The sequence below is a fragment of the Pithys albifrons genome, chromosome 7 (genome assembly GCF_047495875.1).
Source record: "Pithys albifrons albifrons isolate INPA30051 chromosome 7, PitAlb_v1, whole genome shotgun sequence".
In the NCBI taxonomy this organism is placed as follows: Eukaryota; Metazoa; Chordata; class Aves; order Passeriformes; family Thamnophilidae; genus Pithys; species Pithys albifrons.
The window spans coordinates 41207934-41225435 of record NC_092464.1 but is presented as its reverse complement, the minus strand read 5'-3'; the positions used below and the strand labels follow the sequence as shown (position 1 = coordinate 41225435).

Here is a 17502-nt window from a genome sequence, read left to right as displayed (position 1 = left end):
GGAAGAATACAAGATTAACTGTTCACCAGAGTTATAACACTTTTTCAGTCATTAGCTACAATGTTAAAAACACCCTAAGTGTTATTTAGTAATCTCCTCTTTAAAAACGGTTTGTAGGAGGATTTCTACCTCTAAGAAGACAGACAGAATAATGTTGCTGAAGTCAGGACAACACGTTACATTTTTCAAAAGAAAAGAATACTGTCTCCCTTAAAGTAGAACGAAGTCCTAATCCTTCCACAAAGTCAGCAGCTGAGTGAGAGTGGCACTGGTGTGCTCCCACTGTCTCCTGAGAAGCCACAGAAATTTCTTGCTTTCAGAGCTTAAACACTGTTCTTTTTAATGCAGTATCAAAACAATGCACCTATCTTAAATTTGCCCAGTTTCAAGTGGGCACAAACCAGTCATTCAGTAGAAGAGTAGCTGAATAACTGATTTGCAAGGCTCCTCCAAACATGAAGTTGAAAGATGAGCAACATCATAGCTGATGAAGGTGTGATTTTAAGAGTGCTGAGACCTGTAGAGTGCAATGCACTGCCTTTACCCACCTTCCACTGTTGTTAGTGGGGGGAAACACAACAAAGAATATTGAGAGTCACCGTTTCCATAGTTCAAAGTTGAATGAAACATCATCGCTTCACTTAAATTCCCATAGTTATTACTTACCAAAACCCACTGTTTCAGACAACAACAATATTGATAAAGCTAAACTTCACAACAGCAGCACACGTGTGATGGCTTCAGGACACTGCTTCTGAAAGCGCCTGATGCACTATAGGTGCCATTAGTAGGTACCATTAATGGTTTGAGTTCAATATGAAAACTTGGGGGGAAACCAAATCTGTTCTCATGGGAATTACATTCAAATGCAAACCATGATTTTACTCTATGTACATTTTGAAACAGTCTGCTGGGCTTCAGACTGTATTTGTTAGTATTAGCAGCACTTCTTTGCACATCAATGATACAGCTCTCTCCCTTACTATGCCTCTTGCCACGGGTAAGGCAAGCCCTACACTCAGCCAAATGTTTCACGGTTAAAGCAGACTAATTAGGTGAGGTTCTAAGGTCAGTTTTGCGCAAAAAAAAATCATCTGTTGCACCAATATCTATGAACAATATAAAGGCCCATCACTTTCAGAAAAGTAATGTGTGGAGAGAGGTAGCAGCTCCCAGACACAGACATGTATGCACACAGCCTTTGTATGTATTAATAGACTCCTTCTCTTTTAGTTCTAGAGCATATACAAGGATGTGGATTTCAGCATCACAAATAGGGAGTTGCTCTTTCAGGTATGTGTTAGCAGTTCCAACAATCAAATCATCTGCATTTATTATTGTTTTCCTGTGTGGATAAGCTTCCCTTATTAAAAAGTGTTCAGTAAAAGGAGTGCAGAGTGTAAGAACAATTTTACAGAAAAGTGTCTTTTTTTTCCCCTTGGCTATAATATTAGGATTTAAAAGTTTAAAGTCATTTTGGGAGAAAAAACAAATATTAGATCACTAAAATGTTGAGTGTTTCTAGTTACATTTTACGTAAATAAATTCCCTTCCTAACTACCAAAAAAGTGTGTTATTGTACTGTTTAGAGACATATCCTACTATACTTTCACAGTGCTTGAGTCTATTTCTTCTGCATCTGGTAAGAGTCACTCTGATGAGCTGCATTTGGCCAGGTTCAGCACAATTGCTTTTACCTTGCAGGGGGCAAAACAAATCAGTCCAAAGTTGTAACTTCCATACTTTTTAAAGTGGGAATGACCTTACAGCCAAAGAGCTCTCCTTTTCAGATCATCAAAGTGGTGTGCATTTTATGCTGTTCAAAACTTTCTAATATGAAAAACAAATTCATGGAAGGATGAACCTAAGGAGAATGCAGGTCGAAATGTCAAATTTCATCTTCTATATAAACTGGCATACTCAATAGCGCCTTTTTTTTGGTGCATTTATTTACCTTATAAATGCAACTGCCAAAGTAGCTGTGATATTCTGCCATCAGATGGAAAGAGAGGCATATACAGACAGAATATTCCCTTTCATTGGTTGCTGGTATTATACTCTAAGGTATCCTCACATAAATTACACTTGTTTAAATAATTCTGGTTTGTTGTTCTTCCTGTTTATATTAATCCCAGTTTTTACCTAAATGCTATTTTTTCTTACTTATCAAATCCCTTTACCAAACAGGAAAGAGGAAATGTCTCTCTTTACTAGCCACGTGGTATTATAAATACAATGCAACAAAACTAAAACAAGAAAAGGAAAAAAACTGCAATAGATGACAAACTGGGATTGCTTTGTAGCTCACTTGGGCATTGTGAGGAGCAGGTCCAACCTTGGCAAGCACCGCTTAGTTTCAGCATATTGTAAAGTTATCTCATGTTGGGACTCGGAGAGAAATTGAAGCTTCCATGCAATCCAACAGGCCATGTTAGAAATACACCCTGCCTGGTCTTCATTAAACTTGTAAAACATGACTGCTAGAGTGCAGTGCATAACACCCTCTAATAACACCATTTAAATACCAGTCAACACAATAGAAGAGGTAGAGAAATGTGACAGAAGCATTAAAGCTAAGTCAGCCCTGAAATGTCTAGAGTTGTTTAAATGTCTATTCAAATCTCTTTGGACCTGGAAACAAGAAGAGAAGTCTTGTGTGAACATAGAAATGTTTTTCTCCAATAACCTGTTGCAGTCAGGCTTCAAATACCAAGAAAAAAAGACTTGGAATATCAAGGCAAAAAATACTTTGGTGGAATAAAAGGAACCATATATTTTCCTTTTCACCTCTCACTGGCTGAAGTCATTCTTTTACCCCACAGAATACTTAATTTCAACAAAATACTTTACGTCAAAGAGTTCCTCCATTATCTCAAAAGGGAAATATGAAGCAAGTATTCTTCAACAGAGAGTAAACAGTAACCTAACTTGCTGCTGAAGTTTAGAGTGTAGTTTGGGGAAGAGACCATTCAGTAACCACCTCTAAATAAAATGAAAACAAAATTTAAATTAAAAGAGAAAAGTATAAATCACAAATCCAGGGAAAAGACAAATCAGCTTTGAAAGAAAAGACACTTTTTCCTTACTGTTTTCAGCACTAGGACAATTTTTTTAAAAAAAACAATTTATCTGTTTTTTGTCCCTGAGCATGTTGAAAGTTTATGTGTGATCAGTTGCTCAAGCTACATTACTAGTTTACAGCATTATGAATAGAAAGGTGACACTGAGGGGGTTTGGTTTCACAGAAGTGTGTCTATAGTTGAACTTTCAAGTTTTGCAGGAAAGCATGCTTGTCTCCAACCTTTTAATCTTGGAAGAGTTTTCCCCTTTGAGCTGAGATCTAGTAACATTTCAGTGCTGTTTACTTCACGGAATGCATTTGATTTCAGACTTCAATATTCATAAAAATTCAGTGCAGTTATCTGAAAATGGGCTTATTGAACTTATCTCAAGCTATATTGATGGATAAGAAGGTAATGCCCAACAAAAATAAATGTATAGAGAATTTATAAGGATCTGAAAGACTCCCATCCAAATGAAGATTGTTTCAGTAATTATTTCTCTACCTTTCTTGCTTAAGTACTATAAGCAATAAAATTATTTCTAAAATGTTTCTTCATAAAGTAAGTGTTCAAGTGAATCAGTACTTGTAAACAAGCTCTACTGAGGATTCATGTTGCCAATTTAGGATAAACTATTTTGTACAGTCAACTCCATTTCTCTGGTAAAATTTCCCTAATGAAATGTAGTAAAACTCACAAACCATCAGATCAACACACGCCAGCAAAATTAAACCCCTGAGAATATTCACTGCTTTATTTTTATTAGTACTGCTTTAAATATTCAAAATGTATGGGTCATAAAATTATGCTTAGGGCAACATTTTCTCATAAGTTCATTTGTGCATGTTTTAAAACATTTAAAAAACTAAATAATTTCAATCTCAACCTTAACAGAGAGACAATCAGAAAGAAGTAGTGATGGGGGCAAATCTTAATACCCCACTCCTCAATTTGTAATTTTAGCATATTTTAGGGCTAAGAATGCCACATGCAGCAGAAGGAATGTATTTAAATGCCTGAAGCAGTTTATATAATGCTTCAAATTTCTAGAGCAGCCCCCACACTCCCTTCCTTCCAAATACAGGATAAAATTACTTGGTATTTCCTTATATTATTACTGAATATAGGACAAACAATAACACAGTCAAGAGTCAGACAAGGTGACCTGTGATTATTTTTCATAGAAAGATCACAGAACAATATAAAATCTGGCCAGTTGACTAGAAAAATGGGCTTCCATGCAGCTTACACACATATGCTTCAGCATACAAGTTGTCAAGTTATAACATTGATCACAAAACGCAAGAGGAAAGGTTCCCGTCTGCTTTCTGGCAGGAAATGTGGTGCACTATTGTGCTCTGGCACACTGACCAGCTGTCAGAACATCCAGAGAGGGCAAAGTGCTATCGGCAGCACTCAGACTCTGCCTTGTAGACTTATACTCTGCCTATCTCACAGAGGTATCGACTGGCATCACTGACACCCTACACATAAGAAAGCCACAAAGTGATTTGAAGGGGAAGAATTTATTTATTTAATTCCTCTTGAGGAAGCCAAGACAGTCTGTGATGTGATGTGGATAGCTTCAGGAGATAAAAGATGCATTATCTGCAGTCACTGGGAGAAGGGTATCCTCATGTTCACCCCAAGAATCAAAAGACAATTGACACCTGCTGAATCACAGAAGACAGCCTTGCAACTTCTCCTGACATTTTTTGCCATATCTTTGTGAAAAACAAGGTTGAACAAGAGGTGGAGGGAGGTGGCAGGTTGTCCAAGGAACCTGGCAGCACTGAGGAAAGAGAAGCTGCTCTAGTAGGATCAGTAGGAGATGTGACATATCATATTTATCCAAAAATGCTTCAAAGCATCAGGGACGATATTCAGCATAAGCTACACAGCTCCACGAAGTCCACCCTGATTTGAACTGCAGTCTGCCCAGCTTTTGGGGTAGTATGAGCTAGAAAGTAGACAGACCAGTACCAAAGCCCTCACGTGAGTTTGGGAAAACATGAGAAGGCAGCGATATATTGTTGCAGGACTGTGTGTGCAATCAGGACAGGATGTAGAAGCTGCACGTTATTATGAACAGCCACCCAAAGCACATAAAAAACAACTTTTCTTCCTTCCTTTCTTTTTCTTTCTTTCCTTTTTTTCCTTTCTCCCCTGCTCTCTCTCCTGCCCTCTCCTCCCATTCCCAATCCCTCTCTCTGCCTCTCCCCCACAATCACTGTCCCCTTAGAGCAGACATTAGTTTTCACTTTTGCTTGTAGGCAGGAGCAGAAGCTTCCACAAACAGAAAGTCCCATTTCCAGTGATTCCTGGTTAAGACAGTGCAACTGCCCAGTATTGTCAGGGACCCTCTGTGTAGAGAAGTCAGCTGTGAGTATCCAGCTGTCCCTTGACTTAGGAAAAACTATTGCCACAGTGCAAACTGGCTGGAGCCTTTGTTGATGTAGAGACAGCTATGCAATCACCCACAGACAACACAATTGGCAGCACGGCTTAAGGAGCAACAGGCTGGGGGCTTGATTCCAGAAGTTTGGAGAAAAACCCAAACTGCTCCTATGATCCTGAGTTAGATCTAGGGTGGAGTTTTACCCTTCCATGTTATGAAGTTTTGCATCCAAGCAAAGCCTGCCTTGGCTCTTATTCAGAACAGGTCTTAAATATAATTTCACAGAAAATTATTCTTTAGGAGATGCTGAAAGTGTACATCTGGTTATCAGGACCTATAGAGAAGATCATTTTTGTAAGGAAAAGGAAAGAAATCCACTGCATATCACCCAGTACAATGTTTCAAGAGAGACAAATTGACCCAAAATGCACAGCTTGTGTTGCTTTCCTTTGGGTTTTGATTTTTTTTCCAGTTCAGACTTTCATGCCAGAAAATAAGATATTTGGATAACAATCCGAACTCATTTGCCATACAAAATTTACTTTATCTGAGTATGCATTGAGGTAAGAAGAAATTTCTAGCTGAAAGTTTTTTCAAAGTTTCTTGGGGACTACAGTGAAGTCACAGGCCAGACAGCAAGAAGGAATGACACTGGGGAGGTGCAGACCATTATAACATTTTTCTAGAAAGTTGTCAATGTTCAAAAGTGACAGGATGCAACCCCAAAAATGAACACGTACAGAGACCATCCCAAAACACTGTGTGATGTTATAGCTGGTTGAAAACCATTTTTAATTAAATAGGCCTTTCAAATGCAGAGGGAAATATAACAGCCAAGAAATCATGTAAATGCTTTGCATAACAGATTCTCAGTAGAATATTATTTAAATATTAAGACTTATAATTTATGAAATTGCTATTATAAAATATAATGTTAGCAATAGTATTTCCCAAAACCTCCTCCTTGCATTATACTGCTCCTTATTCTATTTTCAGGCAGCCTCTCTAACATGAAATGCCAACATGGTACACATCAATGGCCTCAAGGGTATAATTAGCACTTGTTATTTACATTTATTTTTTAAAATAATTAACCAGGAGCATGTCTAATGAATGGTAATGGGGCTTAAATTGAGACACAATATGTCAACTACCTTGCCATTTCAAAGTGAACTCCCATGCAGCTCAGTGTGGTCAGGGGACTGGGCTGAAGTGGGAGCCCTGCAGACAGCACCGCTGAAGGCATTTGCCTCTCTGCTGGTGTGAAGTAAACCACACAACACAGACTGCCTATCTGTTGGTAACTCTGAAGAACCTGATTTTCATACACATAGAGCAACAATGGTAAAGACACTGGCTTGGTTTCTGTAGGCTTCAGAGGTTAAACAGAGGCTTATCCATATGTTCAACTAAAGCTGCTGTGGTCCTTTTTTACCATGCTCCCTCTGTTTTCCACTATTCATAGGTATGTCCTCAGTTGACACAGTTTATAGGACATGGCATAAGCAACTACTCATGCCAGAACAAGCTTCTGACTCAGAAAAAAGCTATGCATAAAGAAAATCCTCACACAGTGATGTACTTTCAAAATGCATGACTTCATTCTTCCCCAGTCAGGCGCTCAAGGGGAAACATACCCAAACAAAACATTTTGTGGATGAAACATGAAACCAGTGCCTGCTAGTTCACTTCCAAGAGTGAAAAGCAATTTGCAAATGTGTAATCAATGTAACAATGTTTCTGTACACTTAGTAAAGGTATAAATCCATTTTTCCAGCTTTCTGAAAGATTTTGCCACTATGGTACACTTGGGGCAAAGGCAAAGGTCTGACCTCTAGACACCTGTTCATTCAAATTTGATCACTGGTTGGGGGTGCTGCAAGTAATCACGTCCATGACTTAGAAAAAACCCCAAACAAACAAAACCCCCAACAAACAAACAAAAACAAAACAACAAAAAAAATCCAAACCCAAAACTATTTGCGACATTTTCTCTATCATACTCATATAATTACTTCAACTCCCATCAATTTAGACAAACTCGCTAGTTTTCAAGTGTGGCTTCCAATGTTTTCTCATAAAAAATTAGCAGCAGTTTATGTGCAATAGAAATATTCCATAGGATGCACAAAAACCCCTGAAATGGAAAAAACACTGAAGGTCTATGTGTCAACAGTAGAAGCTCCATGTTGTAAATACAATCAGAGAAGAAAGTAGAAAGAACATTATATTTTTTCAAGCACAGCACTCATAAGCAGAATAGTTAGATGTGTGTATCCCTGTTTATCTTCCTCCCCCTGCCTTTAACTTCTTCCCCTAGATCTGTCCATTTTCAGGATTTTTTTCTTTTCAAACTCCTGCTCATCTCCCCTCCTTGCAGGTAATTTTTTGGCCTGTTGTGGGCTGTGCGTTTGATGTAACCTAATTTAGGCACATCTTGCACATATCAGTACTCATGACCTGGTAGCAAAGGCTGCAATACCTAACAAAACTAAGTCGGCATGAGCACAAATACTTTATATAACTCTATGATGACAAATTAAAAAAACACAAGATGAGGATAAAGAAATACAGGAATATTAACTAGGTCTATGTTCTGCTGTGTGCTATATACAAGGATGCCGTAGAAACCACTTCAAGTAACGGGGCAGAAATCTGAGTTCCTTAACACAGCTAAAGCAAAACTGCGGCCCATACAGTTACCACTTCAGACTATGTCAAGTCTGCTCTTTTGGCCCAAGGGTCTATTCATTTTTCTTGAAAAATAAACATGCATGCATGTGCATCAGTTCAAGGCAAAAACATAAGAGAAACAATGCTTCTATTTCAACACAGTATTTAAATTTTCAAAACAGCCAAATATTTTTGAATTACTGTATAAGCAAGAGCAGTTGTTCTAACAAAATATGATTGCTTTGACTGCCATGTATAATATACAAAAAAATATGCATCACAATCACATATATACAGGTAGGTGCATTTCTATGATCAAAGTAGGAAAACAGCAACCACAATGCATATGCTAAGAGAAAGTAGAAGGTGGTATTCTAGACAGAAAATGTACTATACCTGTAATATCTGTCAGTGTGAATAATTTCTTGGCTGCTGGCTAGAATATATTCTGCAGTTCATTTTGTTTTATCACATTATTCACACTTTTTTCTGGAACAAGCCGTTCTCTTCTTATAAGACCACACTCTAGTGGAACAAATGAGCTCAAGCCCATGATTGATTCTCCAACATAGTTGAAATGCTATAGCTTTATTCACTTTTTTTTAATGGCTTTATTCATTTACTACCTCCAGCATGACTCCAGAGTGTCAGCTACTGAGAAACAGCATTTTGAAAGGTTCTCTCTAACTTAAGGAGGTGCTGGCAGCCTTTTTTTAAATAGTAAATTCCATGATAAGGAGGAGGAGAAGTGCCTGATACAGACAGACTGTCTCTGCTCACCAGTTCAAAAAGTACACTCCCAGAAATATTTTCTAAAAGGTTATCAGTCTAAACATTCCTCTTCAGCTCTGTTTCCCCGAAGAAATGCTGTGTGAGTCTATTTGGATCAAGGCAGCAACTCCCTGTTTATTTCCTGCTGAGGAACTGGCAGGGATGGGAAAATTGGCAGCTCCTGAGCAGGGTCCCTTAAAAAGCTAAAACCATGCTATAAATGAGAAGTTTTGTACAAAGCTATTCTGTTATGGTGCCACTAGGAAAAAAAAAAAGGGGGGGAAAAACCCTACCTTTTTTTTCAAAGCTATATATTTTCATTTACCTCCATAATAAGCAAGAAAAATAAAGGTATTTTGGGGGATACAAAATTCATGCAGAAGTTCCCACATTCTCATTTTGTGTGACTCTCCTGTGAAGAGCAGAATGACTAGGACTACCAACTACCATGGATTTCTTTTCTTCTGAACTTGCCTGTTTTGTTCAGTGACATTTTTTTCAAGGGAGAGAAAAAAAAAGAAAAAAGAAAGGCCATTTGTCCAAGATTTTGTTCAATGTCTCAAGCCTGCACCACATTGGACAAATGGCTCATGCACATATATTTCTGCTGAGGGTATTCTGTGAAGAAATATGGGACACATTTATTTATTCTCATTTTCAAATTCAGACCTTCAGAATAATCCTGGACAAACAACTGCATTCCTGAAATATCCGAGTAAAGGAGGCCAAAAGGACACCAGGAAAAATAATAATAATAATTTTTAAAAGTATCTGCTAGTTTTACAATTCAAAAAACCAGCAAAAATATGAAAGGAAAATGTGGCTGTTCAGGTACAATCTACAAGTGATCCATGTTGCTCTTCTTCATGACCAAGGAAAGCACCTAAACCTAAGCGGGGCTCCATCAGCTGGAAATAGTATCAACATATAGCCAATTCTACAATGTAAATGTTAAGATCTGTGATAAGTGAAATTCAATGTCAAATAAAACTAGTTTCAGAATAGATTGTGAAAATAACCTTGCTTATGTGGAATGATAATAGCCACTGATGTCTCATATCATAATGCTTTTGCTCTTATTTTTCAGAACTATTTATTTACTCTTTTAAATGTAAGAACTTTACATGATTTACAGTTTATTAAAATGTCTCTTAAAGGGAGACAAGAAGCAAATAAATGCATGAATTTAACTCAGATTTCATGTAACAAAATGACCTTTTAAAGTTCTGCTTAAAAAAATATGGAAACAGCTGCATAATTTACTCTGCCACAATTTTTAAAGGCTCAGAAGATTGGATAAAGAACAAAATTCAAATATTTGGAACTCAACCACTGGATTTTGGACTCCTTCCTTTACCAAAGTCTTAACTTTGTTTATCAGTAACTCTTCTGTTGTGCAAATAAAATTTTAACCACTTAACTGAGCAAACAAGAGATGCCTTAAATTAAAAACGCTCTGTGAAGAGAACTGTGTAAAAGAACCACGCAAACCGAAAATGAGTCAGAGCAGAAGAAAGACAGGGAAGTTCATATCAAGCGGAGAAGTTGTTATTTTGAAGAAGTTCTAACTCCCCACTTTTCCAACATTCAGGATAGGAAAAATGTGAAGGGAATAGGACTTCCCAGGGATTTCAAGGACAGCGAAACAGGGGAAGCCACATCCAGTTCTTATGTCTGGCCAGAGAAAGGGTCCTTACCTTTAGAAATGTCTTACTGCGTCAGATACTAATCCACTTGCTGGGATACTAAGCCTGCCTCTCTGCTATAAAACTAATACTCACTAGGTGCTACAGCTGCAAAATAAAGAAGAAATAGCAAACATCACCTTTGTCTCTCTGATAGACATAGGGGAGAATCACTGATTTCACACAATTTCCTTTAAACTTAACTTTCAAACAAACACCAAAGCCTCTCTCCTGCAGTGCAGGAAAAGTCTTAATACCTTGCACCCTGCCCTAGTGTTACATACTGATCTGCCATTCTGTGCTATTACAGTCGGTATGATTCACTTCAGCTTTGCACTAAATGTGATTTATTTTATTTCTTCCCATTTTTAAAAATCAGTAATGTAATTTCAGGCTTAGGGAGAACCTGTAAACTAAACACCTCTGGGTTACCTAGAAGCCATTCACAATTTGCAGTTCACATGTTTGCTGCATTTGACTTCTTTTGGCAGCTGTGTCAGCAGGTCTGGAAGAAAAGGACTTCCCAGTTCCTGCATGACCTGGAACCCTTTCCCCTCACTGTGACGGTGCCGCAGGCTCTGCAGAGCAGCACGTCACTGCAGCAGCACCTTCACCCTCTGCCTGTAAAAGAGACTGAGCACTCAGCACTCTGCTGAAGGTTTATTTAAACTACAGCTAAGCAGAAAGAAATGTGTGCTTGATCTTGGCCTCCTCCTCACAAGCAGGGGCTTTTCATCTCTCCTCCTACCTCTTCAGCACTGTAATTTAGAGCACAATCCTGGGTCTGTTATATGCTACTTGGAAGTTATCAGTGCTCCAGCTATTCATGGCTCATAAAGTATTGTTCTCTCAATTGCACTGTATGGCTCTTTGTGTGGAAATGATGGATGAAATGGGATACATATTACTTAATGATTGGACTTCTGCAAAACATGTTCAAACAGATATGCTAGGCTTGATGTTACCTTATTATCATCAATGAAACAGAGACAGTATAATGGTACCATGTATGTATTTCTCAGCAGTAAATGCAAACGAAATGTTTCTGTTTCAAACCCTGACAGCTCCTTAGTCTCAGTTATTTCAGTTCAGCTAAAGATGACATGCTAAAATGAGGGCATTTATTACTAAGTGGCATTAAGAAGGGGGATATTTAACCTACCATTGCTTACAGCAATGCATGGAGAAATCATCTAATGTGTGCTGGCAGTAATTTATGACATTCGAAAAAATGCCATCATCTTTTTTTCCACAGTCTGTGGTGTGGCTTTGCAAACTACAAGCCCTCAGGAGCAAGTTTGATATAATACGGCTAATGAGAATAAGTGAGCACACTGCAATATTCTTAAAGGGTTACACTGCTGAGTCTTTGACTCTTTATACTTTTTTAATTTCCTTGTACAAACAGTGCAGTGAAAAACGGCAAAATCCATTTGGCTGGTCTGTGCTACAAATTAAATCCTTGATTAAATTTTGGCAATTACTTCTCTGGGTCTTTTTCATTTAAACATTTTTAATTCATTTGAATAAGCTTCTTAATCATGATTCTGGCAATCCATTGTATGGCAAGACAAACTCTAATAAATACTATAACGCAGCAAGAGACAAACAGAAAGATGGATGGATGCTGAAAAGGAAGTGTTCTTTGGGCTTTTTTTTTTACCTTGGTAAGTGTTGCCCATATTCATCTTTTGTGAAAGCTGTATTCCAGTCTTCTCTGATGTTGAAATTTACCTCATTATGTGTTGACATTTCGCTTTGTGATGTCAAAAGCTAATAAAGACTCCAGGTAGGGTTTCAAATCCTCTTAATAAGAGGGTGGAAGAAAGATTAAATCACCCTTAATGCACAAATCAATACCATAGTCAACCAAAGGGTACAAATTAAGAGGAAAACGTGAAGGGCTGTCACTCTTGTAGCAGGAAAGATGCTAGATGGACACTTTTCAATGAAGTTGCTTGAATTTCACTATTCAGCCTCTACTGGCAAGCATTGTATTACCTATTGAAAAAGTATCACAGAACTTGAGCTATTCTCTGGTGGCTGGGAAGCAGAGGAGGTTCATCTGCAAAGACATAGGAGATAGCAGAAGGTAATAGCTCCTTAGTCAGAGAGGAAGGTCCAGAACTGTCTGAGCATGGAGAGCAGCACCATGCCATTTTCTGTGCAAAAAGGACATGAAAAAAACCAATGGCACCAGGGTGAGCAGAAAGAGTCAGGAAATAATAGAAATAAAAAATAAACTCTATAGGAAAAACAAAACTAAGTGGAACTAATAAAATGCTAACCATTTATTTTTAATTATTGTACTACTAGTTTACTGATGCTAAAATGTATTGAAAATATTGATATAGAGCCCCAAATTTCACACAACGTTTATCAACTAGAAAATAAAGAGTTAAAATCTTACTGCAAGGCCAACTCTGTTACACAGGAAATATGCTAACATCTAACCTCCAGTACCTCTACTCCTGTAAGCTCTGCAAGTGCTTAATCTCACCAAAAGAGAAAAGACAACCTTTATGATCCTGACAGGACGAAAAAAGGGAATGCAGATGTCCTGGTTTTTCTCCCCACCTTTCCTTTAAGCCAGAGGACACCTGTAGACAGATTTGTTTCTGTTTTCCCCATTGCATTTGAGAGACCTGGCTTTATGTAGTTCATAATGGAGAAGAATTTAAAAGCTGTACATTTATTTAGGTGAACTTAATTACAATTTCACCAGCACCTTACATTGTGAAGTCAGTGTGAGGTAAAGGCACAAAGCAGACAGATAAGTAGAAGACTAAGAAAAGAATACACAGGTTATATCAAGAATTAAAAGAAGGGAGATGCTAAATCTTGGCAAGCTGTATTAATGTTTTATCTGCCTCTCCTGGTCCCCTAGGATAAGGAAACTGAGACTTGGGGATGTAAGTTGTAAGGTGAACGTTTCAAGTGCAGGTTAGTTAACATACAAGGGATGCTAAGAGTGGGTTAGCTCACCTGTTCAGTATGAAGCAGCAGCAGATAAAGATTTGGTACTCAAGTGATAAGTCTATCAATGCCATATAATTATGCTTATGCTCCATTTCACCAACACATAGAGCCATTTTAAACTTCAAATGTTGGGCCACCAATTTAGTCTACAAGTTAATAAAATCATGATTTTCTTTTTAAAGCCTCTTCTCATGTCAGAATTTCATTCTCTAGAGTGTTCTTATCAAACTTCTGTTATGATCCTGAATAAAAAGCTAGTGCCTGAATAATACTACACTGAAGAGGGGAAAAAATCCCAAATGAAGCACAGAGAGAAAAATCCTTACCAAGATAAAACCCCTCCAGTATATCACAACAAATCATATGAGAACACAGGTGACAAATACTCCAAATCCATCACCATGAAAGAAAATTAAGCTACCATGATATGTTTATACAAGTATAGTGATATAAAAGAAAGAAGGAAAGAATAATTCACAAGGAAATTACAAGCTCTGAGCTTCTAATTTTGTAGATTATTGTCATTTTCTCTACAGATGCTGACACAAAGAAACTTCAAGAGCCAACTTTAACCCTGAATTCTTTTCTTGCATAAATGAGGGACTACAAACCTCCTGATACTGGATTCAATATAATATGAAAATTAAGTTCAGCACAAGTAAAAGTAAAATGTCCTGTATAAATTGATTGAAAGGGTAAGACACGGAAGTCACAGAAAATACCTTCAGGATGAGTATTCTATTATAAATAGATTTTATTTCTGTAGAATCCCTTAATTTAGTACAGACTGGTAGAAGATACAAAGATTTTCTCACTGTGATTAGAAACTAAGGTCCAAATTATATTTCTTGGTGCACAGGGATATCTCTAAATGAAGCATGGTAGTGCAAGGGAGACATGCAGCTCACTATCTACTATAAGTAATCACATAATGTCAACAAGGACAATAACTCAAATTTTGCTCTCAGCTGGGCTCTTCACAGGTGCCTATCATTTGCTGATTTGGGGCTCCCTGACATCCGATCCCGTCCGATCTCGGAAGCTAAGCAGGGTCAGCCCCAGATTAGTACTTGGATGGGAGACCTCCTGGGAAATGCCGGGTGCTGTAGCTTCTAGTCCTGAGGACTTCACTGGAACCGTCCAAGCTCGCTCGGCCGTGGCAGATGAACCTCAGGACTTAAACGGTGGGGCCACTTCTGCGCACGCTGAGCCTCACCTAAAATCCACTGCGCAGGCTGGAAGGGCACACCCGCGTGGGGACAGCCCTTCCCAAATCTTCGTTCGCGAAGTTTGGCCATACATACATATACATCATTTGCTGGTAAGACACATCTATTTTCTACACCTTCTGAACTCCACCTCAGTTTTGGCATAAAGACTCTCTGTTTAGAAAGCAATGAAAATATAACTACTGGCTGATTAACTGGTGCATCAATACTTATGTTGTATCAATTCTGTGTATTAGAAGCTTGGCCATAGGACTTTCATAACCAAAGGCCCGAGAAGGATGACTCTGTGTTCAGACAATTCCCTGTCTCAACTAGCCATCACCTGGCAGGCTTTTGTCACAGCTCTATTTTTTTCTGGTTTCGATTTTAAAATAAAATCTTCCTATGAGCTTCTACTACAGCACAGTACAGCCTGCCAAATTCATCTGCTTATAGCCTTAGGCTGAAACATCTTCTAATGCTCAGTTCCTACAAAGCCTTAGCAGGACAATTCTAAGCCCTGTGTTGTATCCACTCATTCCCTACTCTACTCTGCCCAGCTGGCACCTCCTCCCCAGCTGTAGTGGCACCTTCAGGATCTGGTGCTGGCAGAGAGACACCTTTTGTTAAAATATGCTGGGGGCAGGCTGCAGCCCAGCACTCATCAGGACATTACCATGCAAGTCAGCATGTTACTCTTCTCTTTTCAGTCCCTAAGGGAATCATGTTTGACAGAAGTGAACAGCTGCTGTGTATTTAGAGATGTGAATGTATTGCATTATTTAATGAATTGTGTCATTTTAATATAATTATTACTAAAAGTCTGAACGTAAGCCTATTTTTATTTGTGCTTCAAATTTTTACCCACTAAGCATTTTCAACTCTGTTTACAGTCAAAAATGCTTTCTTCCCTTTCCAGATAGTACCAGGACTGTAGTTGCACTGCTTGCGCTTGAGCCACCTCCCCTGCATGCCACTAATATTGCTATCCCAAGTACAGTATTTCTAGGCTTCTAACAAATTACATCCATGCAAGGATTCCTGTTCCTCCTTCTTTTTGCAGAACTTTTTACAACCCCAGTGCCTCCACCTACACATTCACTCTTACTTATTATCGTGACAGCAATACCTTTGCCAAAAAGTCTTGCACATGAATTATTCCTTCAAGTGCTAAGAGAGTACCTCATGTGGAGAAAAGGATGAATTTCAACAAGCCACTTGATGCTACAAATTTCCTAACCCACTTGCAGCCTAACGGGCACCACTACAGCTCAGCAGCTCTCACTGTCAAGCCCACAGCGGAGCTCAGCTCTCACCACATACAAGGACATGACAAGGCAGTTTTGATCCCTGTGTTCACTTTCCCTTCAAAACAGCACTGCTAATAAACTCACAGGGTTTTCAGAACAAGAGGGAATAAAAAGAGAACACAGGTTGTGACACTTTGCTTCCTTATGACTGGAATCCAGAGCATGACTCGACTCTGCCTACCTACCACTTAAAATTACAGAGAGGTGAAAGGCTTTTAGAATTGGTTCTCTTTCTCTAGCAGGAGAGGGATTCAAAATGACTGGTCAGACAGCTCTGGTGATCACATGTATTTGCAGGCATCTCATTTTATGTGCTTATGCAATAACCTAATTTTTGAAAGTCATCTGGAATCATTCTCTGGGGCCAGGACCCTGGGCCTGACACATGTTCTTTTTGGAAGGTGTTTCTGGTTTCCCAACTGTTTTTCTGGTTTGTTCTAGGGCTTACAGATGCTCTAGTGACGGACACAACCTCATGCCTCATTCACATACCTCTATATTGCCACATTACTGGGTGGATACTAAATTACTCATCACCAAGGGTCACTGAAATATTCACCTATTACTTCATTTGCAGTAGATGTTCCTGTGGATACTAGCCAAGTTAATGTTGAATGTATTTTTCACTTGCAGCATTGGACAGAAGATGTCCTTCTTTTTTTCTAAAATATCTGTTCCTATCAGAAGGAAAATATATATCTATGTATCTTTCCATATATGTCACTCACCTCTAATGTCTGAAATCAATCAAAGACAGGAATGTTGCTAGCTCAGCTTATAAAATGCTTAGGTAAAATGTGTGTACACAAAACTACACCATGTTGAAGTTTTTTTTCAGTTACTTACTGTTTATTTAAAATAGTCAGACTGAGTGGCCTCACAGATAAAATGGATAAAATCCAAGTCAATCTTAAACAGCATGGAGAAAGTGACTTCAAAAGGGTAGTGCTTTGTTTCCTTCTAAAGAAGTAGAGATCATATGAAACTATCAAAGGCCTAAAACAATTACACAGAATTAATAAAACCATGTAACTCACTGGCATGGAAGATTTTCAATGCATGTATTCGCAAAATGGTAAGCATGGAAAACAGATCCCTTCTGCATGAAGGAATCCTACCCAGGCATGTCACTGTGTGTATGTCTGTATTTGTGTACCATACCCCTACACGTCTCAGAAGCAAGACACAAGCACATGGAAAGCCTCTCCCAGCACTGCACTCGGGCATGATGCTGTTGAATCTGTCTCTTAGTACTAGTTTTCATTTGCAAATTGAAAGGGGGAGCTGTGGGCAGGAGGGATGTAGCTTGTTCCTCCCCATGGGGTGCTTAAAATCCAACCCCTTTTCTGAGCAGCCATGAGTGCAAAAGGCAGGGAAAAAATCCTGACAGGCAGCCTGACAATGCAGCCTGTTGTA

The 17502-nt window shown here is 38.5% G+C and overlaps 1 protein-coding gene across 4 annotated transcripts in view; it reads right to left on the bottom strand.

Annotated features, from left to right (window-relative positions):
• The window catches only part of RBMS3 (RNA binding motif single stranded interacting protein 3), a 708641-nt gene that overhangs the window by 187866 nt on the left and 503273 nt on the right, over positions 1-17502 (bottom strand). The gene's annotated exons all lie outside the window — the stretch shown is intronic.